The following is a 23666-nucleotide window of genomic DNA, read 5'->3' as shown; positions in this document are numbered from 1 at the left end:
AATAATCTCTGATAAAGTGGGGATGGAAGTGGTAGCCCAGGGCAGAGAAGAGAGTAAGAAGAGAAAAAGCGCATGGTCAGAACTTAGGAAATTTGTAAACGTGGGTGGAAAAAGAAGCAAATGAGATTTTGAGGGTGATAGAAGTATCCTGGATGATTCAGCAGTCGTGGGTACAAGTCATTTATCAAAACCACAGCAAGAGTTGTAAAACACAAGGAGCACAAACTAGGGGTATCATCATATTGTATCAGATTCAGTCACCACGTGCTGCAAATGCACCACACTAATGCAAGACACTAAAAATGGGGAACTTGAGGGAGGGGAGGTTATATGGGTAGCACATCCAGGCCCAAGGAGAAAGTACCCATTTTCTACCATATCTTTTGAGTTATTCTTAGTGTTTATCTTAAATTGACTCACATTTTTTTTCAGTACTTGGGCTTGAACTCAGGGCCTACACTTTGAGTCACTCCACCAGCCCTTTTTTGTGAAGGTTTTTTTCAGAATAGGGTCTGGAGAACTATTTGCCCAGGTTGGTTTCAAACCAAGATCCTCCTGATCTCTGCCTCCTGAGTAGATAGGATTCTAGGTGTGAGCCACTGACACCCTGGTCTTGACTCACATATGTTAACAAATTTATTTTGAGGGAGAAAAATCTTGGTACTTTCTGCTCAATTTCTCTGTAGAACCTAAAACTGCTCTAAAAAAAATAAAAGCAGTGAGAAAGAAAAATAAAAAGTTCAGTTTCTAGGATACCAGTGGAGAAGAAAGAGGGAGGAGGCAGAGGAATAGCCTCAGTTAATGAGACCCACACCAAGTCAAGAAGCAGAATGACACATGTCAAGCTATCTGCCATATGGGACTTAGGGACCATTTATTACTGCTGTTATGTCTGGGATTCATTGTCTTCATCTGTGCAGTAAGTATATAAGAAATTAGAGTTTCCCCAAAATTTGATAAACATATTAGTGGTGGCTTTGGAGATATTGGAATGTGACCTTCCAGAATATTGAATCCCGTACTAAGAAATTTGCCTGCTTACCAGTTCAATGTCAATTCTAATTTGGCCAAATAGAAAGCCTCAATTTGTAAAAAATGACTTTAATGCCTTTCTAATGCTTAATTGCTGATCTTGGTGACAAAAATATACACCTTATATTTATATAAATACATATGTTATATATTAATATATTATGTGTATAGGTATATTATATATTTATAAGTATATATGTATATAACACAAAACTCACTATTTTGTCCATTAAATATAGTCACATTATTGCACAACTATCATAGCTATCCATCTCTAGACTTTTTTAAATCAACCCAAACTTAAACTATATGCTACCAAATAATCATTTCTCATTTTCCCCTACCACAGCCAATCTACTTTTTGTCTTTATAAGTTTGACTACTCCAAGTATCTCATGTAAATGGAATCATACAATGCTTGCTATTTTGTGTCTGGCTTCTTTCACTTTTCATAATGTCTTCAAGGTTCATCCAAGATATAGAACGTATCAGAATTTTATTCCTGTTTAAATCTGAATGATAGTCCATTGTATGAGTATATGATAATTTTCTTATCTAGGGGCATTTGAGTTGTTTTACACCTTTTGGCTATTATGAATGATGGTCTGATCATGGGTGCACAAATATCATTTTGAGATCCTGATTTTAATTGCTTTGTGTATATGCCCAGAAATGAAATTGGTGGATCGAATGGTAATTCTTTGTCTAAATTTTTGAGGATCCTCTACACTGTTTTTCATGGCAGCTAGACCATTTTACATTCCCAGGGCAATTTCTCTATGTCTACACCAACACTTGTTGTTTTCTGTTGGGTTTTAAATATATATGAAATAGTCATTCCAATGGATGTGACGATCTCATTTTTAAACAAAATGTGAATGGACTGAAGGCTCCAAACCTTGTCAGGCAGTAGTTTCTAGCTAGAATTACAGAGGAAATGTTGGAAATGTGGCCCCATGTCTTCCCAATGCCCCAGTTTCTTGCCTTTTCTATGTATAGTAGCAGGAACTCATAAGCGCTTGTGTGTAAGTGAGGCCTGGGCTCTGCTGAGACCTGTGAAGAAGGACTGATGTGGAGTTTCCTCCCCGGTGATTGGTGACTGGTGACTGGACGATAGTTGGAGAGCAGTGTTTGGGACCAGGGCCTGGGAAGAGGCTGACATTTGGAGAGGGAGAAGGGTTGATACTGATCCCTTGTGAGTGAACTAAGCCCTTGGGAACTTTGGAAAGCCTGAGTGTGTGGGCCAAGCCCTCTCACTCTCAAGGTGGGAGGAGTGGGAACAAGAGAGCCCACTTTCCAAGGGACAAAAGAGCCTACCTTCAGCCACAGGCCACAGGCCAGACTCTTTGGCTTTGAAATTTAACATTGTTTGATTTTCAGTGAATTTTCTTACAGGGGTGCCTCTTGTAAAGACCAATGATGTCAGTTCTCTATTGATGAGAATTATATAGGTTTTTCTTTCAAAATAAATTTGTTAAAACATGTGAGTCAGTTTAAGAAAAACATAAAGAATAACTCCAAAGGATATGACAGAATTTAGGAGGTGGAGCAAGGACTTGGACAGAAGTGTGGGAATCTCTGAGATACTGCGTGCGTACTTTCTTCAGAGGGTTACAGTGTTCAAACCACAAAATGTGATTGAAAGCATTGTATGAATGGCAACCTCCCCTTTGAATTCCCTTTACCATCCCGTGTGTGTGTGTGTGTGTGTGTGTGTGTGTGTGTGTGTGTGAGTGGTACTGGGGTTTGAACTCAGGGCCTCACACTTGGTTGCTCTACCATTAGAACCATGTCCCTTTCCCTTTCTTTCTCTGGTTATTTTTGAGATAAGCTCTCAATTTATGCCTAGGCCAGGCTGGACTATGATCCTCTCAGTCTCTGCCTTCTGGGTAACTAGGATTATAGGCATGAGTCACTGTGTCCAGTCCCTTAATTCAACAACTAGAAGATACAGTGAGGGAACCAAAGGTAAGCCCAAGAGTGCAGGTGGACTGTGTGGTTCGTGTCAGAGCTCACCAGGGTGTGGCCTCATGCATTTCAATTTCTTTTCACTCATTGCACAGGTGTCTGTTGAGCTCCAAGTGTCCAGTACTGTGGGAAACAGGGAATAGGTGAGTTTTCTCACCTATTGCAGGCCAGAGCAGCTCTGGGCCTGGTTAGACTGGGCAGAGACGGTGCTCATGACTGGTGCTGATACTGAGGGCTGCTTGCATTCAGGGAGTGTGGGGGGCAGGAATGCCTGGGCTTTGGTGTCCATAGAGACAAGGACTGTGGTTTCAGCTAGACATTTAGTACACAAAGACAAGGACTTAGAAGTCCAGGGTGCTGGCTGTGGGTAGTTCCTGCAATCAGCTGGTATTTTCACTCCATTAATGTCCTAAAAGAGGAGAACAGGGTTCCGTTCATTTTTTTCCCCCTCAGGGGTTGTCGTGTTCCACGGAGTCAATATTTTTAGGGAAAGGTGTCACTCACAGGTGAGTGACAATCAGGCCAGGCCTTAGTCTGCTTCCTTTCTTACGATGACATTGGCTCCTTCTGCTTCAGCACTAGCAGTCTTCCAAAAAGAGATTTAAACTTAAAGGCACATTTCCTGCTTTTATTTACTACAGTGCTAAGGACTGAACCCAGGGCCTCACACGTTAAGCACGTGCTCTACCCCAGAGCTACAGCCTCAGCCTCCTCTCAGTTCATCTTGAAGCGTCTGACCAGCAGCCCTGTGCGCTGGGACACAGCATCCTGTGCTGGGACGCGGTCCTCAGGAAGCAGATCTGAAGTTTTAGGTAGGGCAGGGAAGCACTTTGGAGCTGGGGCGGAGGCATGAAGACCATAGCTTTACCACCTTCAGCCGGATGTGATTCGCAGCAAATTTAGACAACTTCCCTTCAGAAGTCGATGCAAAACTGACTGCATCTGCCAGGAGGCTTTGCAGGCAGCAACAGCTTTGCACGGAATTAGGATAACCATGCCTCTTGGCCCCATCTGGACTTTCATGCACACCCCCCCCAACACTTGCCTCGCTGGTGTGGCTTCCCCCATTCTGTCATTCTAGCTCCGTATGGTCCTTCCTTTGTCTTTCCCTTAGCACCACACATGGGTGCATCTTGCTATTTTTTGGCTGGCTAGGTGAAGCAGGGGATGGATCTCCTTTGCTGCCCTGTTGGGCAGAGGCCATCATGGTTCCCAAGTGGGAGGGCCTGTTGCTTTCACTGGAGGAGGTGGCACTGCCAAACCCTCGGGGGTTGCACGTAGTGTGATGGTGAAGATGGTACGAAAGTCAGCCCTGCCCTGGGGCCTTTGCTGGGTGGGGGCCTCAGGAGGGATTGCTAGGATAGGATCCCAGGAGAATAAGATTTCTGCATTTCAAGGTACTCAGAGGTCCAAATCCCACATTAGAAAGGAGCCAGTTCAGATTCTGTTCAATTTGCTCTTCTCTTTCAGGGGCTGAGACAAATCTGTTCAACAGAGCCCCCTTGTGGAGAGTGACAATGTACAACTATACATTAAAGGCTCTGAGAAGTCCTGCAGTGAGGAAGCCTGTTTCCATTAACTCTGCACTCTTTGTTAGGAAGATACAAAACCCCCTTTTCTACATTTTACTATGTGCTTCCTGGGGAACTACTGTTCCATAAACTATCATTTCAGAAACATTGTTGGGAGAATTTGATAATTTCTAATCCTCCCCTGCCCTTTAAAAAAACAAAAATTTGTAGGCCTGACATGGTGGTTTAGGACTATAATCCCGGTATCAGAAGGCTGAGGCAGGTAGATCTCAAGTTTGCCTGGGCTAGACAGCAAGACCCTGACTCCACTGCCCTAAAACCCCATATCTGTGTTAACCTGGTGTTGGTAATAAGCTTAAAATGGAAAAGCTAGAAGGGCCTGCTTTTTCTTTGTACACAGAAAGAATAATGAATGAATTAGCTAGTATATGCAAGCTGCATTAACAAACAGCCCCCTACATCTTGGCAATCTCAAGCTATGAAGATGTATTTCTCTACTACATCACAATTTAGAGCTGGAGGTGGGGAGTTGCCAGCTTTATCTTCCTCTGAGTGACCTTGCCATCTTCTGGACAGGATTTCAAGGTCACTCTGGTGTGATTAGCTGGCAGACAAGGGAAGAGAGAAAGTGAGGAAGACACACATGTTCTGAGCTCCTTGGGCCCAGAAGTGACTCCAGAGGTGAGCCCTGGCCCTGTGTCTCACCTCCATGCTGGGAAAGGCATGTGCAGTGTGTGCAGGACATTGCAGTCATCTCTGCCACCACGAGAGAGGACAAACACTGAGTTGAGGGGCTTGAGTCTTCTTCAGATCCTAGTCTTGGTGGGAAAGCAGAGGGAAGAGACATGAGACTTGCTGAAGGTGGCAGATACTCCTGAGAAGAAACAGAGGGAGGCAAGTGGAGTCCATGGAACCTGCAGCAGAGAGGAGGGGACACCCAGGAGCTGTCCCAGGATACAAAGACCCAGAGAATCCGGGTCTCCACGAGCAACTTCAGGCTCTGCAGTTGTGACTACTTAAAGAAGTCTGACCACAAAGTGGGAAGAGGTATGTAGGAGACACACTTTCCAGGAAGGACCAGAGGAACAGTGCTGTATATTGCTTCTGTATTGGAAAATAGTTCTCACTTCCCTTGCAATATATATGGACAAACATCACACATTTCTTCAAGGGAAAATGACAGCATAAGCCAGGAAAGAGTTCCTTTCTTTGGTGGTATGGGGATTTGAACTCAGGGCTTCATGCCTGCTAGGCAGGTGTTCTAGTACTTGAGCCATGTTGTCAGCAATTTTTGCTTTAGTTATTTTTCGCATAGGGTCTTATGTTTTGTTTTTTTCCCCCATGCTGGCCTGGACCATGAAGCTCCTATTTATACTTCCCAAATGGCTGGGATGACAGGTGCATGCCACCATGCTCAGCTTTAATTGGTTGAGATGGGGTCTCACTAAATTTTTGCCCAGCCTCAAATTGTGATCCCCTGATCTCTACTTCCTAAGTACCTGGAGTTGCAAGTGTGAGCCTGCTCCTGGCGCTTTTTATAAAGTATTTTTGTTCTACTAGCTCAGTTGCAATGGTCTGGATGTGTTTTTTTCCAGCAAAGATTCATGGGCTGGGAGCTTTAGTGGTGGAACCTTTAAGAGGTGAGGCCTAGTGGGAGGTCATTAGCAAGGGGACTATACCTCCTGAGTGAATTAATGATGGTTTTGTGGTGTGAGTTGAGTCTGTCAGGCCTTAGTTCTCATGAGGGTGAGTTGTTATAAAGCAAGCCTACCCTATATACTTCTGTTATTGCTCATGGCTGGTGCCATGCTGTTTGTACCTGACAGCCACCAGAACTGTGGGTCAAATAAACCTACTTACTTTATAAGTAAGTAGGTTTACCCAGACTCAGGCATTTTGATGCAGCAGCACAAAATGGACTAACACAGCAGTGTTTTTCAACTTAGGTATCACCAGTGGATTATGGGTGTTCTGAGATAATGGGCTTGGAGGTTTTCAGCAGTCTCTTCTGGCTCTGAGGAAGATCCTCTATTTATCTGAATGACTCAGAATGCTGTCATCATTTTCACTGTGTGGCATAATGTGACTGACATGAGACACTCTGGAGAGCCCCACCTGGCCCAGCAGAAGCAACTGCTCCACACTGGGTCACATCCACCATAACAAGCCACAATCAACCCATCACCTGCCATATTGTATTCATTTACACCTTGCATTGTACAAATGCCTAAAGCAATGTGGAATTGAATTAGAAATAGTTAAAGAAAATATAACAAAGAGAAAAGTAAGTGCTGGAAAGATATGGAGGAGCCAAGATGAAGGGCTATGCACAAAAAGTCACAGTGAAGAGGATATCCATCAATTACACACTCCACAGTGCAAAGAAGATAAAGATAGGTTGCATATTCAGAAATAGCACTGCTAGAGCCAAAATGGGACCTGGGAAAAAGACATTATTTTTTGTCATGACCCAAACCTTCCACAACATTCTTACAGCGACTATGAGTATAGGCACACATTTTTATGGGACTCTTCTTTATCTTTTTCCTTTTGAGATAGGGTCTCTCTATTTAGCCCATGTTGGCCTAGAACACGTCATCCTCCTAACTCAGCCTCCTGCGTTCTGGCATTACAGGCCTGGAGCCAGTGCACCTGGTGGACTTTTCTTTGTGTGTTCAGGGCAAAACTCCAAAGTTCAGGTTGAGAAAAGCAGTTTGGGAAGAGGTGAAGGGGGCCAGGAGTACATCTGAGCAAGAAGATGTTTGACATCACAGAGGTCCACACATGCAAATGAGAACATTTTGAGCACTTTCCAGTTATCAGATTGGCAAAGATTGTAAAGACTTAATTCCAAAGAATCATTAACACTTCATGCATGAGAGGGTGTGTAGAAACTGGCGCTTCTTACATTACTGAGTTGACGTAGCCTCCTTGCATGGCAGCTTGGCAAAATAAAAACACATCAAGACATGCACTGCCTTGAGGAAGACTCTCTCTAGGAAATTCACTGAAGGAAGTAATCATGGGTGTGTCCAAAGATGTAGCTACAAAGGTGTCTGCTGTATTTGTTCTAATATCCAAAAAATGAGAAAATAGGGAACCAACAAATTGTGGTTCACCTATCAAAGGAGACAGGCATTGTGCCACCCTGTGAACACTCCCCAGAAGGATGGCTCGTATTATAATTCAATGCCACCACCTCCATAACAGTTTGTGGTAGACATTTCCATGTAGGTTACTCTATCTGCTTACTCATTGAATGTCTTTCAAGGTTCTTCAACATTATCTTTCCCTCAGCAGCTGACTCCCATGGTCACTTCTTACTTGTCATCTCCAAGAACCTCTCCCTAGAATACAAGTATCTCACTGTCTAACTTGGCCTTGTATGCTTTGCAGTCCTCCCTTTTCCAGTTATTCTTAGAGTTGACTGGGTCTTTGACCAGCTCCCTTGCATGCATATTTCCTCAGCATCGATTATGGCCCTTTATTTCCTTATTGTTAGGTCTGGAATTCATGAAACTACTCCTTCCCATATACAATAAGTTCATATGCTTTCTTAGCTTTGCAAAATGGAATTAGTAAAACTAACTCTGAATTAGCCAAACATTCGCCTCCTCCTGGAGTCTGAGAATCACCAGAGTAAGTTTGCACAGTTGTGTGAATTTCTAGCATTATACATTCTGGAATAATGGTGTTAACTGGGATCTCAATGGGGTGCAGTAAACTTTCTTCATTTCCTAGAGCACACACTTTTCTTTATTCCACTATTGCAATTGCATTGTCCTTAGATGGCAGTCACTTATTATCCACAGAGTTGCATTCCAAGGCCCCCAGTGGATGTCTGAAACCACAGATAATACAGAAACCTACATGCAGGTACTATGGTACTGTGACAGTATGATAACAGAGATGGCTATTAAGAGACTAAAATGGGTGAGTAGCATATGCAGCATGGATACAGTGAACAAACTGATGACTCACATCCTGGGCAGGACCGGACAGGATGAGGCATGATCTCCTTGGGTTACTCAGAATGGTATGCAATTTAAAACTCGTGAATTGTGTATTTCTGGATTTTCTATTTAATGTTTTCAGACCACAAAAACTACAGAAAGTGAAACCTTGAATGGGGGGGACTACTCCCCCATGCAACCTTGGTTCCACTGTAACTTATCCTCAATTTCAGTCTCCAAGTTGAGTTACTAGTTGGAACCTGCTGCTGATCCCAAACTCTCACCCTCATCCTCCATTTCTTTCTTCCTTCCACAATGGAGGACATGGGCTCGCATCCACCTCCACTGTTCTTTTGGGGCCTTTTTCAGGGTAGTCTTCATTCTCCTTCATCTTAGTCTTTCCTCTCATGTATCCCCCTCAGGGCTCAAGCACACCCTAGTCTCTCAAGTCTTTAAAATCAACCAGAACAACAACAGAGAAATCAGCAATCAAACAAAAGCATCCAACATCACAGGCCCTCACCCAGGAACTGGCTGATCTCCAGAAAAGCCTCCCTCTGTCTGCAGCACTGTGTTCTCATGTGTCTCGCTGTCATTGCTGCAGTTTTGCCAGGTGGAGCAGCTCACCCCAGGTTTGACAAACCAGAATCAAAGGTGGAGCTTGACTACTTCCTTGCCAGGGCAGTGCTTCCTGGTGAGTGGGGCTCACGGGGAGCATTTCAGCACTCTGCTGAGTGTGGCATTGGCAAGGTGAGGCTGTTGGAAGTCTTCTTAGAAAAGAGTCAGAAGTATCTTTCTTGGGCTGGGTTGGGGCTGTGTTTAGGTTGTACAATAGTGAGACAAGAGCCATTTTCGGGAAGATTAGTGGGATTCCTCAAAGGGAGCCATCAGACCTCTGAAGGAAGAAACATATACAAAGATCTTGTCCATGTGGGCTCAGTCCATGGACCACCTCCATCAAAGTCTCCTGGATATAAGGTCTAAGCGTTTAGTCCTGGACTTCATCACATAGACTTAGAATCTCTGGGGTTTGTTTGTGAAATCTGCCTTTTAAACAGCTATCTACAGCACTCTCATACCTAGTGGCCTAATCTTGAGAACTGATGAAATGATGTTCAGAGACTCCATTCTTCTTGGAATCACATTCTATTCTCATTTGTAAGACAACAAAGAGTGGAGAGGCTCAGTCTTACCTACTTCTTTCTTCCTGAGAACATTTACTAGGGAAACCCAGCTGCGTGGGTTTCAGTGTTTGAGGTTCTGTGAGAGTCTGTGCAAGATCCAACAATGTGTAAAACCTTCCACCAGAGGCACAGCAGTCTCTGGTAAGTCTCTCTCAATATCTCTCTCTCTCTCTGTCTCTCTCACACACACACACACACATACACACACTCATTGGACTCTAAACATGCAAAATTCCTATAAGGCCTGGTAGATATGATATCAGAAAGAAAACAACTTAATGCATATAACTTTTGTGTACTATGTTACAGAGCTGCAGCCCCGGAGGAAAAAGTGAACCCATTATTCCCTGCAGACAAGTCTCTCTCTTCTTGCATCTGTTCTGAAAGGACTATCCAAGCCATTTCTTGGTGGAGCTGGTGGGCATAAGGTGGTAGGTGGGGGAAGGGCCTTTAGGTTGTGCTTTAGGGGTGGCTTCAGAGACAGCAGGGGTAGGAAGGGCTGAGGACTCTGCAGAGCCACGGGGTGGGGGCTGGGGGGAGGGAATGGGGGAGGATGCCTGTTTGTCTGTTCACAGTCTCTGTCTGTGAGGTGTCCTCTCACCATGCCTCCTTCTCTATCAGCATTTGTCTTCCTGGACATTAAAAAAACAAACCTAAACAGAATCAAATAGGAGAAAAAGCAGGGGGAAAATGTGGAGGAAAAATGAGAGAAAAAGAAGAAGAAATTATTTTAAAATAAAAGGAAACTAGCAAGTTGTAAGGAGACTAAAACCAAACATTGCCAGTAAGACCACGAAAAAAAAATATCAAAGGAAAGGAATAAAGTGTTAGTTAAAAATAAAATTTTAAATCTTTGTATGATAAGGTACATGAGATAAAATGAGTGGTATTTGAAATAAAAGATAAAAAGCATGGTGCTAGTAAGATAAAAGGTTAAAGCACAAAATGGAAGAGGTGAAATATAAAAGGTTCAGAGATGGAAAGCTAAAGTGTAAAATCAATAGGATTAGCTATTAAGCTCAAGAATTCAGAACTAAGACTTACACTGAAAATATTACAACTCTAAGACTTGAGGAGGCCTCTGGAGTTGTGTCCTTTAGGACAATAATAAGTTTCTTGGTGGCTCTTGAAGATTTCCTGGTGGCTTCTGTGAAGGCTGGAGCCTGGTACCTCCCCACTGCCCAGCATGGATGGTGGTAGCAAGTGCTCCTGTTTAAAAGTCCTCCTTACTTGTGTCTCCATCATTGGCATCTGGTTTGGATTTAAAAACCTAAGTGGTCTGGCATGCTCTGCCCAGCTCACAGCTGTCAGGGCATGCTGCAGGCTTCGGGGCATAGCCAAGAGATGCAGGATGAATGACTGTGTCTCATCTCTGCCAGCCCATTCTCTATCCCTGTCCCCAGGGCCACCTGTCAGAGTAACCCTTGCTTCATACCTCCTTCTTCTTCTTCTTCTTCTTCTTATTGTACTGGGGGTTACAAAAGTTCTTCAATACAGCGTAGTTGAACCTCTTTGCATTTGTACCTTTCTAATCCCTTTGCCTCTCTTCTTTGGCCTGACTAGGTTTTACCAGACCTATAAGACTTAGCTAAAGAGTTATTTCTTCTGGGAATCTTTTTTTTTCAATCTTGCCACCATATGCTTTCCATACCTGATTTGGTTTGTTTTTCAAGTGCAGAATACTTGATTTGCTTGTCTGCTGTCTCCCTGAGACCAAAGGTCGGGAACCCACTGACTACCAATGGAGAAACAGTAACAACAACAAAACACTATCCACTTGTTTCCTATTCATGTCCTCAACAACTCTGCCGGGTATGTCCCAACAGCCACATTTTAGATCAAGAAACAAAAACTTAGCCATATATTTCTTTGAAAACTCTTCATTGACCTCTGTCTCAGTTCATTTTTTTGATGACAGCCTTCCTCTGGGGAAATCTTGTTTGGCATATGGTTGTGAAGGTTGGGAATTCCGAGAATATGGCTGTGCACGTGGCAAGAGCCTTCATGCTTCATCACCCCATGGTGGAAGGCAGAAAGGGAAGGTGGAGGGTGGAGTAAAAGTGCAAAAGAGGCAGACTTGCCTTTACAAGACAGATAGGATATCATTGGGAGTTGTTACTGACAGGTGAGCTTTGGAAGACACAACCAAATCATAGCAGCCACCTACTCTGTGCCTGGCACAAAGGGTCGAATAATTGCCCAAGTCATCCACCATTTAGAAAGTTATGAAGTCATCTATGGAACACAGGCTTATTTGATTTGAGCCTGTGTCCTTGTCACTATGCTTTCCCTCCTCAGTATACAGTAGGTGCTCAGTAAATGTTTGTAAAGCAAACACATGGAAACAATGAAAGTAAAGGCTTTTGGGATCCCTTCTGCTTTCTCGTATAGGCCTCTGCTAGTCCTTGCTTTGATGCTGCTCCTTGAAGGCCCATGTTTACATCCTTGCATTTTTTTATGCCTCCTTCTAAATCAGGCAGTGTGTATGAGAAAGATCCCAAAGGTAAACACAGGTTGCAATAAAACTTTCCTGGGAATCTTCTTCTGAGGACACAGACTCTAGAGTTTTCAAACTTGCAATTTCTAGGGTTCATTTTTATGGTTTGGGAATGGAATGTATAGCTTAAGCAAACACAATTAAATCCAAATTACCCGTGGCCAGGCAGCCACTGGTTATCTTTTGGTGTGGGGGAAGATGGGATATTGTAAGAAAAAATCTGAAATAAGTATGAAACAACTCCATCCTTTTCCTTTCCCTTTTGGTAAATGTTCATTTTAAATACACTAAATTCCTGAGCAAGTTGCGATTTTGTTTGCTTTTTTTTTCTTTGAACTTTTGTAGTGTCATAGAGCATGACATCTTATTTAAAAGGCACTGCTCTTTCTTGACAAATATGCACTCTCAAGTTCTGTGTTCAGAAATGCAGCTTCTGCCCCTATGGGGGTATTTCTACATTCCTTAAAGTATGTTGAGGGTTTTCCTGCTCAAGATTCTTCAAAGAGAGAGTGTAAAGCAATTTGTTGTGACTTATGGTGAGTTGATTTATACAGAGATTGTTGAAAACAAGCTCCACATTTTAAACATAGTGTACCCTTTGTATTTAATATATGTGCTAAATCGTCATCCCGTGTGACTGGCGCAGGGCATTTGAATAAAATACCAGATGGAAGCCATCGTTCCATTTATTCTTTTCCCACCACCTAAAGGCAAGCAAGAAAATGGGAAGCCATTTCCCATAGTGTTCCAAATAATAATACTAATAATAATACTACTAATAATATGAAAAATCCTGCCAGATACCTTCAGATGTCATGTTTTTATAATGACCATAACTGCTATAATAGGACTCTTTCACAGATGGCAGCCGAGCCAGATCAAACCCTTCATTAGCCCTTCTGAAAACTGTCATATACTTTCTCTTCTTTCTGGTTCAAAACACAAAAGGCCCTTTGTGCCATGACAAACTTAGCTGCAATTTCAAATACAAAGACAAGCACATTAACTAGCTGCTCTTATGCGTGAGCCATATCATCAGCATAAAAATGAATTTGTAATATTTTGCCACATGTGATGTATTTTTGCCAGACTATATAAACAACACTGGGTCTGAAATTGAGCCTCAGGGACTCCCTTTACAACTGACAAATTGAGAAACAAGGCCATCGACTCTCACACATCGCATCCGGTGAGTAAAATAACTCAGCCAGGATCCATTTCCAGCCCAGTCTGAGATAATCTCTGTCCTGTAACAATAAATCATAGTCAAGGGCGTCGGGTGCCCCAGGCAGATCTGTAAACCTGTAAACACTGCTATGCTGCATGATTCTCATCTCCCACAAAGGCTCCAGTCAAATCACTCATGGGCTTAATCTCAGCATTGGTCAGAATGACACTCGAGGCTTGTGACTGCCCACTAGAAATAGCTGGGTTGCTGTTTGGAAAGAAATCAAGGTAGTAGCCATCTCTTTTTGTCAATTCTCTAGTTTTTTAAACTTGCAGATTCAGCGTGAGCTGGTATCTGCACTGGAATCGGGTCACAGGGAGTGCAGAGATCAAGCCCTATTTGTTCCAGAGGAAGGAAGCACAGAAAGATTGTGGGTTGCAGCTGATTGCTGAGCAAATGATCCTATTGTCACAGGACCTGGAGTGAAGCATTTGGCAAGAAGTGTCCTGGGGTATGGTGGATCTACTCAGCGCTGCCCCCTAATTGTCTTTCTTCACTTTGCTTTGGTGATATGTGAATAGGTTTCCATAGGTTTAACTGTCCAATTGGTGGCACAGGTTATATAGTGTCAAACATTCTCTTTGACTTACCATGGAATTACAGCCTGATAAACCCATGGCAAATTGAAAATGTTATAAGTCAAAAATGCATTTAATCCACCTAACCCAGGGAACACCCAGTCAGCAACACAGTACCCCGTACCATGTCAGATGTCTCTCTTGAGCTCTTGGGGCTGCCTGGGAGCTGAGGTTCACTGCTGCACCTGAGGGAGGATCTGCCACATCTCTGTAGCCCTGGAACAGTCCAAATTCAAAATTGTAAGTATGGTTTCTACTTATTGCCATTTGTTTGCACCATGGTAAGGTTGAAAACTTATAAATGAAACCATCCTAAGTTGGGGACTGTTTGTGTGCATGGATGAGGCATTTCTCAGTCTGTAATTAACTTCTCCACTTGTCCTAAAATTCACAAGAGAGTTCACCAACACTTCTTCTTACAATTTGACTTATCTGAGGAATTCAGTACACACACCAACTGAAGAGCCACAACTGGGGAGACTGGGAGGAGGTACAGAAGAGAGAATTTGGAGTTTCAGGTAAGATACACAACTCCTTTTATGACTAATACGGGAGGGAGTAAGAATTAACATTTGTTAAACATATACTAAATTCCAGGCACAGTGCTGCCTAGTGTGGATATGTTACTTTACTTAATCCTTAGAAATCTTATTGGCTTATATAATCCTTGTTTAAGAGACAGCAAAACCAAGACCCAGAGAGGCTAAGTCACTTGGCCAAACACACATAGCTAGTTGAGTGACAGAGTTGAGATTTACACTTTATGTGACTCTGTACTGTGCTCTTTCTCCTTTGCCTCACTGTTTCTAAGACTGATTGTCTTAAATTTATGTGACACCTTTGTCTTAAGGCTGGGTAGGCAAACAGGATTTCTGCCAAACTCGGCTGATTAGTAGCAATGCCTGGAACGCAAGGTTGAGAAAGACTCTTATTGGGCAAGATGGCTAGCTGATTGATGGTGTCTGCCATGTGTGCTGTGGGGAGGATGGCAGCACATGGGCCAAGCTCTCTTATTGGGCAAGAGTCTCCGCTTGATTAATGATGTCTGCCAGGTGTGCTACTGGGGAGGCTGGCAGGACACTGGCTGTGTGTTTGCTTGGCTCCTCCTCAAGTTTCTAGGAGAAATAGTCCATCTGCAGGCAGAACTGTGCTTGTGTGTATTATTCGCATTTTGTTCAAAAGAATAGCTCCCAGTTGCTACTCTGGACACATCCTCGTTGTGGTCAACCAGCACGTCGGCGCTCATATTCTTATCAGTCAAACGCACTTTACCTTGGTAGTACCTGGTGCACCTCACCCAAACGCCTCCTAGTTAGAGAACAATTATTTTCCATTTTCTTTGTTGGAGAAGTGAAAGTGAGCAAAGCCTAAAAAAATGATCAAAACAAAAACATTTGTAGGCACTAGGCTGTGACCTATTACTGCACTCAGTGTGTAAAACCTTTGAGGGTTACTTCCTGGTGACTCTATTTCCTTTTTTCAGTCTTACTTTAATTTTTTTTTTCCTTTTTAAGTTGCTTGTAGTTGACAAAATGAAACTGTATAATGTTTTGAAACGTGTATACATCTGGAATAACTAAACTGAGTTGATTAACATATGCATTACATTGCTGACTTTTCCTGTCTTGGTGGTAGGAGCATTTAAAATCTACTCTTAGTAATTTTCAAGAATCCAATATACTGAATCCAGCATGGTAGGGCCTACTTGTAATCCCAGCATTCAGGTGGCCGATGCAGGAGGAGTGAGTGTTTAAAGCCGGTTTGAGCTACACAGCCACACCCTGTCTTAAAAAGCAAAAAACAAACAAACAACAAAAAAGAGAATACCGTATGTCATTATAAATGATAGTCACCATGTTGCATAATAGGGCCCTTGAGTCATTTCTTCCTGATTGAAATTATGTACTCTTTTCACCCCCAATTTAGGTCTTTACCCCACTTCAGATCTTTACCCCACTTCTCTGACCCTCCTCAAAACAAACCAATCACCAATAGTTTAACAAACACCTCCATCAAGAACCCACTTTATTATGCTTTTTCCTCATAGTCCCCATATTTTAAATGCTTTGGCCTGACAAACAAATTCCAATTAATACTAAAAATTCATTTTTGCCTTTTCATTTAATAGAAGATGACCTATCAGAACTTCTGCTCAGGATATAAGTGTTGCCAGGTGAGTTGTGTTTCTCACTGAAGGAATTTTGTGTTTTACATAATATGCCATATTTATTGGCCATACTGGGGTTTGAACTAAGGGCCTCACGCTTGCTAGGCAAGTGCTCTATCACTTCAGCTATGCCCCCAGCCTACCTGTAGACTCTTATCCAGGATAAATACATAGATTCTTTTGGGTTTTTGAAGGAATGTAAGTTGTTTGCCAGTATGCATTCTGGCCTTTTGTGTGGAGATATGTGCAACTGCAAACCAAGTTTGAGAATCAAATCATTAATTTTTTTAACCAGCACCTTGCAAATACCAGGCTGGTGATGCTACCTTTCTAAAAGCAATCCCTACTTGAGTCTCTTTCTTCATCAGGTTTGATCATAACTCAAACTCCTTGCCCAGAATTTAATTCTTCGTTTTAGATGTTTACTTGCACATGAATAGTTCTAGGGTCTTGGTGTTCACTGGGAAAATAGGTCACTTTTAGTTTAAATGAAATCACCAAAGACCTTATATGATTAATTGGCAAGAGGAAAAACGACTAGAACCCACGACGTTAGGAATCACTCACAATTTTAGCAATTAGAACACACTTCCTCCCAGATGCAAACTTTAAGACCATCAATTAAAATAAACAGGTTTTCCGGCTGTAAGATTTGACTTTTGTTCATTTCCATTTAGCCTGGAACTCAGACGTGCAGATGTGTCCAACAGAGGGAAAAATGGTGAGATCAAATGCTGTTTCAGGCCTTAGAGACAAAGTCAGTTCCAACATGAATTGGAGCATTACTAGACTGAGGATTAATATAGGTCATGACTCTCAATTCCTCTACATTAATTCCCACTGCCGAGCAAGCACTATGACTCAAGGGCCAATGGCGCAGAACATCTTAAAAATGAAAATTTGTGAGTCCGGTCGCAAAGCATGCTTATTGTTTGGTTTCTTCCTCTGACACAGGGAAGAATTTTCCTACTGGATTAAGCTTAGAAGTGAAAGTTTTATGGCAAAAGCAATTTCCAGTCCGCCTTTGCATATAAACCAATCCAGCAGTCACCTAATCACCCCCCACACTCTGTCCTTGTCTATACAGCTTCCTAATGATGTGCCTCTAACTCTTTCTAGCTTTTAGAGAATCTGAGAGGAGTTCTAAGTACAATTCTATCTGGAGAACCATCAAACGGTCCAGAGGTTGACGGCACAATCTCCGCAGATCCAAAATAAATGGACAGAGTCCAGAGGCATTAAATTTATGATCAGTTGATATTCAGAAACCAAAGAATGTGGAAATGAGTAAAATTGGGTGACCTTCAAAAAGGAAGGAAGGACTTCATTTGGTTCCCCAGAAGGGCGCTGATTGAAGGTGGGATGTAACCGCTATTCAGCCACATCCAGGATGGGAGCTCCATCCTGGTAGAGAGAATAGGGACACCTCTACATCCTTGAAACTTTCTTTTCCTTCCCCGGAGCTGTGTCTGTCCTGGATGCAAAGATGTTTGGAGAAGATGATAAATCCAGTCCACGACCCTGACTTTAGGCCACTTCCTTTCACCTCCCTAAATTAGGTTTCAGAGCAACTAGGAGCTTAATGTATAGAGGAAGATAATTCTGACTGTGGAAAATATTAGATGGTGAAGTAGGCGACATAATTGGTTATAAAATTTAAAACCGGAATTGTATCAGTCCTGTCTGCCTGAGGTAGAATAGATACAAGTAGTTCTCTATGCCTCAGTTGCTTCACATGTAACATGGAGCTATAGTAGAACCTTCCTCAAATGGTGGTCGTTTGGATAAAGTGAGCAGTATAGGTAACACTGAGCTACATTATTTTAAATGGCCAGTAAATGATAGTATGGATAGAGGAGCCTCCTTCTTGTCCTAGAGAGATTCTAGCCTATTGTTGAGTTTAAGAAGACTATATCCTCAAACATATGTCCTGGGGTTATTGAGAAGTTTGTTCCTTTAAAGCTGTATTGTGATTAATCTTTTAGGGCTAGGTGGAAATTGTCCTCTCTGGGTGGCTCCTAAATTCATAATGGTATTTAAAGGACCAAATCATGGCGTGTGAAATGCTGAATCAGTTTTTCATACTGATGCAATTTTTGTGATCATGTTCAGGAGACGATGTTTCCAGTTTTATCATGCCTGCTGACTCAAGCCTAGCCAAATATGATGGCATTGAAAAGACCGCAGCACAGCAATATTATGGTAAGTTTCCAGCACTATGCTAAGTGTTGCACACATATGATCTCATGTCAAGCTTTGCAAAGGTCCTAAGAGGTAGCTGCCATTTGTCTCCTCATTTTATCAATATGAAAATTGAGGCTGAGAGAGCTTAAGCTCTTTGGCCAAGCTCACAGAGCCAATGTGTGCAGAGCTAGGATGTGAACTCAGGTCTATGAGAACCAGAAGCTCTTAGCCATTCCTTTTTCTTCACTGTGCTCCAGTTGGCCATGCTGATGTGAGCAACACATGATGCTCCGTTAGTGACTGGCTTCAAGCTTCATAATGGGAACATGGACGGTCACATGTCACATGACTTGTCAAAAAGGTTGTCTGTTCGTGTCCTTTTCCTTATTTGGGGGGGGTGCTATATGACGAGCTCAGCAGGGTGTGAAGACTCAGCCTCTCTCTGTGACCTCTGCTTGCCTTTATTTTATTTCATGACTCTGGCTGTCCCTTACCTTGTAATTTAAGAGCAGTCAGCCTTCCCTCTGCCTCTTAGCAGTCAATCAGAAGCACAGAAAGATCAGATTTTCACCATGGAGTATAAATTTATTGAGTGTCTTACTTATGCTAGCTCTTTAATCTTACCTCACTCCTGGGAGGTAGATGGTGTATTCACCATTCTGCAGGTGAGGAAACTGAAGTCAGCTAGGTCACTAGGCATGCCTGAGGTCAGAGATCTGGTTGGTGGGGAGTCTGGCATATGACTCTTATGTCTAACTGAATCTGATGCTTTGGCTTCCTAGCCCTGCAGGGAAGTTTGGCAATGTCTAGAGACATTTTTGGTTGTCACAGCCAGGAGCAGGTATAGATCACTAGTGGGTAGAGGCCAGAGATGCTGCTAAGTCTCCTAAAATGTACAGGACAGTCAGTCCTCCCAAAGAATTATATGGCTCTAATGTGAGGAGAGCCTAAATAATGTCTACATGGGGAATGAGCTGTGTGGTGTAATGGAGAAAAGTCCAAGCTTATAAACGTAGGCTATCCAGAGAGTGTATAAGTCATCCCTAGCTCTGAGGGAGAGGACAAACTGCCCCTATTTCACACACAAGGAAATTGAGGCTTAGAAAAGTTTTCATTGGAGTTGGAATTGACACTGAAGGTTCCTAACACAAGCATCCTTCCTTTGGCCTTTGCTTTTCCCATCAAATTTAGACTTTCTGTTTACAAAAACATTGTTCAGCCAGGTCAGTGGTTCTCAAACCATAGCATGGCTGGGATTTGCATGAGGGCTTGTGAAAACAGCATGCGACCCCACCACAGGGCTGACTCACTGGGACCCCATTGGCCCTGGCAATTTGTATTCTTAGCAAGCTCTGGGGTAATGCGTAGGCTGGTGGACTGGGAGCCACACTCCGAAAAGCCCTGAGTTAGGTTCTCTGTGTATTTTCCTTTCTTCTCGTCCCTGGAGTCTTCTGCATCCTCCTCACCTCTCCCTCCCCCAACTGTCTGAGGGACACAAGAGTGCTGAATTTGCAGCCTGGCTCCCACAGACAGAGTGAGATGGATAGGCCAGTGAAATATTAGTGGAACCTACAGCCTTACGAAGGCTTGGTGCAAAACTCAGCCAGATTACGCATGTTACTGACCCAAGTGTTTCTTACGGTCTCCTGGGAGTGAATTAACATCGTTTGCTGGTGACACAAGTGGGTGAACTCTAATCTGGGTCAGAGAGCACGGCTGATCTGTCATCTGAACACTGAAATCCCTCCCTGGAGTCCCCTTGGTGTGGGGGGATGACCATGGCTGCCCTCGGTACTGGAGGCAAGAGGGTAGAGGTGCAGATGGAGGCCTGTCCCTTGTCCCTTTGTCTGGCAGCTGCTCTCCTCCTAGGGTGTCTGTGTCAGGCAGCTGTAGGTGGTCTGCTAAAGGGGCCAGGATTTATTTATTACGTCTGAATGCTTGGAACATCCGATGTGCCACTGGTCCAGGAATTTGTGATGAATGTACGATCAAGACATGGCACTAAATAGGCCAGGAAGGGGGGTGGGGGTTGGGGTTGGGGCAGAAACAAGTATTTATTGAGCCTGATTACGTGCCAGGCATGGTGCTTGGTGCTTTCCTGCTTTCTCTTTAATCCTCACAATAGCCCTTGCAGGTTAGGTGTTCTTCTACATAGAAACTGGGCCTTCAAGAAGCCAACTGCCTTACCTAAGCCCATAAACCTCATAAGCAGGGGAGCCAGGATTTCGGCCCAGAGTAATCTGACCTCCAACAGCTGCTATCTTTCCATTTAATGAAGTGGGGAGGGGAGGGGGAGACTGGAGTCTTGAGGTTCAGAAGAGGTGGAGATGCCCTGTGCCTTGTGATTTACTGAGACTTCTTGGACCAGTTTTAACTTTAAGCAACCTTTGTCAATACATTTTGAAAAACTGTTTCTTTTGCTTGGTACAGAGAAATTTAGAACCAGGGGAAATGCTGTGTCAGGATATTCTGAGAAGGGTCTGTTCCACTGCTAGGTGAGTGATGAGTAGAGTGAATATTCCACTCAGTATTTTGTTAGAGGCACAGTGAATCCCAAAAGTATGAAGGAAATTGAAGAAGGATAATGTAGAGTATTAGGAAGTCCAGGCTTGATCATAGTAGAGGTTAATTTTTTTGCCTCTAAACCAAAGTTTACCATCTCTTCTTACCTTCGGCATAGACAGAGTAAGATAAATAAATCAGCTTGCTTCCTGTAGTTTCCCTGACTTGAGAAAATACAATCAAATAGATCTTTGTAATTTCATTCTAGCCCAGAAGAAGATGAAAGAAACATGAGCCCAGGGGATTTGCCAAGCCACTGCCCCTGTGGTCCCCAATGCCTGCATCTTAATTGTGAATAGAAAGAGTACTTGAATTGGCAAGATGTTTTTTTAAGCACTCACTCATCTTGAGCAAATTGTGACAACTGCAGGGTGGGGAGAAGCAAATTTTTAAACCACTTGTGTGGGTATAAGCCTATAAAATCCTGAGTGGTGTCTACAATAGACCTGACTATCCAGCACCTTCAATTTGAAATCAGACCCAATTCATATCAAGAGTAACACCTTTCATTACTTAACCCCCAGAAAGCATTTTCAGTCACATTGTCTCCTACAGTCCTCAGAACTACCCTATGGAGGAAATATTCTCATCTTCAATTTATAGCCAAGGCCACCAAACTTCGCAGAGTTCACATAGCAAAGGGCAAAGTCTCAGCTCAAATTCAGGCTTTTGAGTCCTATCTGAGGGCTTGTTTACTACTTTCCTATCTGTTCTTTGTTCTGTAAATTTGACTTTGGCCTTTCAATTTAGTGATAAGAGTTTGTTTAAAATAGCTTTCCTCTCTGATATAAACGAAATACATAACTCTTATTAAAGCTATACAAAACTGAGTAAAAGAAACAGAAGAACTTATTACATAATTAAGACAACCACCGTGAACATTCTGCTGCATTTTTTTTTCTTATCTCTACTGAGTCAGCTCCTGTTCATTTTGAGTTCAAATTATAAGTATATCTCTCAGCTTTGCCTTCTCGGGGGCATCGAGCAAGGTGTTGGGAGTCTTCATGTTGCTCTGAAGAGGTCTGCTGCATGGATGGCGGGATAGAAGGATGAATGCAGGCATTCACAAAAGAATAGGAGAAATCCTAATTTCTTCTAATGCAGGGGGAGAGATGGCCGAAATGATGTACACACATATGAATAAATGTATAAACAACTTAAAAAAACAGACAGTGCCTAACCTGGAAATTAATAATATAGTCTGAGTGTCATCTGCCAGTGTTGAGAATGGGATTGAGCAACACAAATAAGGACTATCAGGGATAGTTTGTTGGGGACACAATCTTTACTTAGGTCTTGAAGGAAATCCTGCTTGTGGTTGGCAGGTATATTGCTCTCGGACTTTTTTGGTTTTTGTTTTTTCAAAATGATAGACCACAGAGGTACAACTGTCTTTGTTATGTAAACTCTTGAAATTACTTATATTCCTACAATTTTGCTTCAGTGTTTGGGTCCCTTAAGTGAGAGAATATGTCTAGTGGGTTTATGAAACTTACTCTCTTAATCCATTTATTGAAAATATAAATGTGGCCTGCTTCAGAAGAGTGCTACTTTCTGATCACCTGGGGAAATGCAAAAGGAAATGAAATAGCTGCTATACTGTTGAAGTCTTGGGAAAAAGAAATGCTGTGAGCTAAACAATTTGTAGATTAAAATAGCTGAGTGTTAAGAAAGAGGTCAGCTTTGCTGCTTTTAGAAGAATAATTTACAACTGTAACTTTGACAGTCCTGCTGTGGCATTTGGGGACATGCTTTTCCATTGGTAAGTAATGCTGTTGTATGATAGATGAAGGAACAATAGCAGAGTTTGGTCAAATAACTATTCTTAATGTTCGTTTAACAGATAAAGAAGTCAGGTGACATTTTCCATCACTGTGTTGTGCAATGCTGTAAGACTAACTATTCCAAGATTGCACAGAAAATGAGAAATTCCCATGGAAACTCTGTCCTGGCAATTCAAAAGGCCGTACAGCACTGGTGGGTTCCTTCTGTACTTCCTGGTATGGTCTTTATGGTTCAGTAGAAAGAACATGGTCTCTGAAGTCAGATTTGTGCCCAAACCCAACCCTACATGGGCTATGGAGAGCTTACTGAACCTCCACAAGCCTCTTTCCCTATCTTAAATGGATCTCCTTACCCAAATTTTCCAGTTCTCTGTGTTTTCTCAGACAATTCTTATAAGGAATACCAAGAGTCATATATGCATAAGAATGTTCAAGACAGTATTGGGCTTAATTGCAAAGAAATAGTCCAAATGTCATCCTCAGGAAAACAATGAGCTTATTGTGCAACCACACAATAGAATATTACACAGCAGTGTGTTGGTGTACAACAACGTGAATGGTATTCAACTGAATATTAAGTGAAAAGAAGTCCCAAAACTTTCTAGAATGTTATACTTCAATTATAAAGTTCAGAAACAAGCAAAAACTGAACTGTATTATTTAAGCATATATACAGAGAGTTAAACTTTTTAAAGCAAAGGAGAGATAATCATGAACTCTGGATGCTGATGACTTCTTGGTGGGGATAAGAGAAAGGATAGTAGAGGGTAATAAGACGTAAACATGGGTAAATGCCATTCAAGTTCTCGAGCAGAGACCTTGGTCCTGAGGTATTCATGGTGTTATAACTGAATGAATGAATGAATCACACAATATGCAAATGTTTGAATGAAATTAAATTCCACCCTACTTGGACTAATGATAGCAAAGTGTTATGAACTGGAGATAGTGAATACTTCAACTATGCAATTGAACTCCATTTGAAGAAAAAAGAAGT

The 23666-nt window shown here is 42.5% G+C and overlaps 1 long non-coding RNA gene across 3 annotated transcripts in view; it reads left to right on the top strand.

Moving 5' to 3' along the window:
* Positions 1-23666, top strand: part of LOC109675852 (uncharacterized) — a 34749-nt gene that overhangs the window by 6910 nt on the left and 4173 nt on the right. For 2 of the 3 annotated variants that reach the window (XR_012445279.1, XR_012445278.1), the window contains exons 2-7: positions 13256-14212; positions 14368-14490; positions 16101-16145; positions 16817-16860; positions 18252-18341; positions 22729-22862. This is a non-coding gene — a long non-coding RNA (uncharacterized lncRNA). The remainder of the gene's footprint in view (positions 1-13255; positions 14213-14367; positions 14491-16100; positions 16146-16816; positions 16861-18251; positions 18342-22728; positions 22863-23666) is intronic. The other variant, XR_012445280.1, reaches the window with a different exon arrangement.

The sequence above is a fragment of the Castor canadensis genome, chromosome 2, assembly GCF_047511655.1.
Source record: "Castor canadensis chromosome 2, mCasCan1.hap1v2, whole genome shotgun sequence".
Taxonomy (NCBI): Eukaryota; Metazoa; Chordata; class Mammalia; order Rodentia; family Castoridae; genus Castor; species Castor canadensis.
The sequence above is the reverse complement of the archived record's forward strand: the minus strand, read 5'-3'. Positions and strand labels throughout refer to the sequence as shown.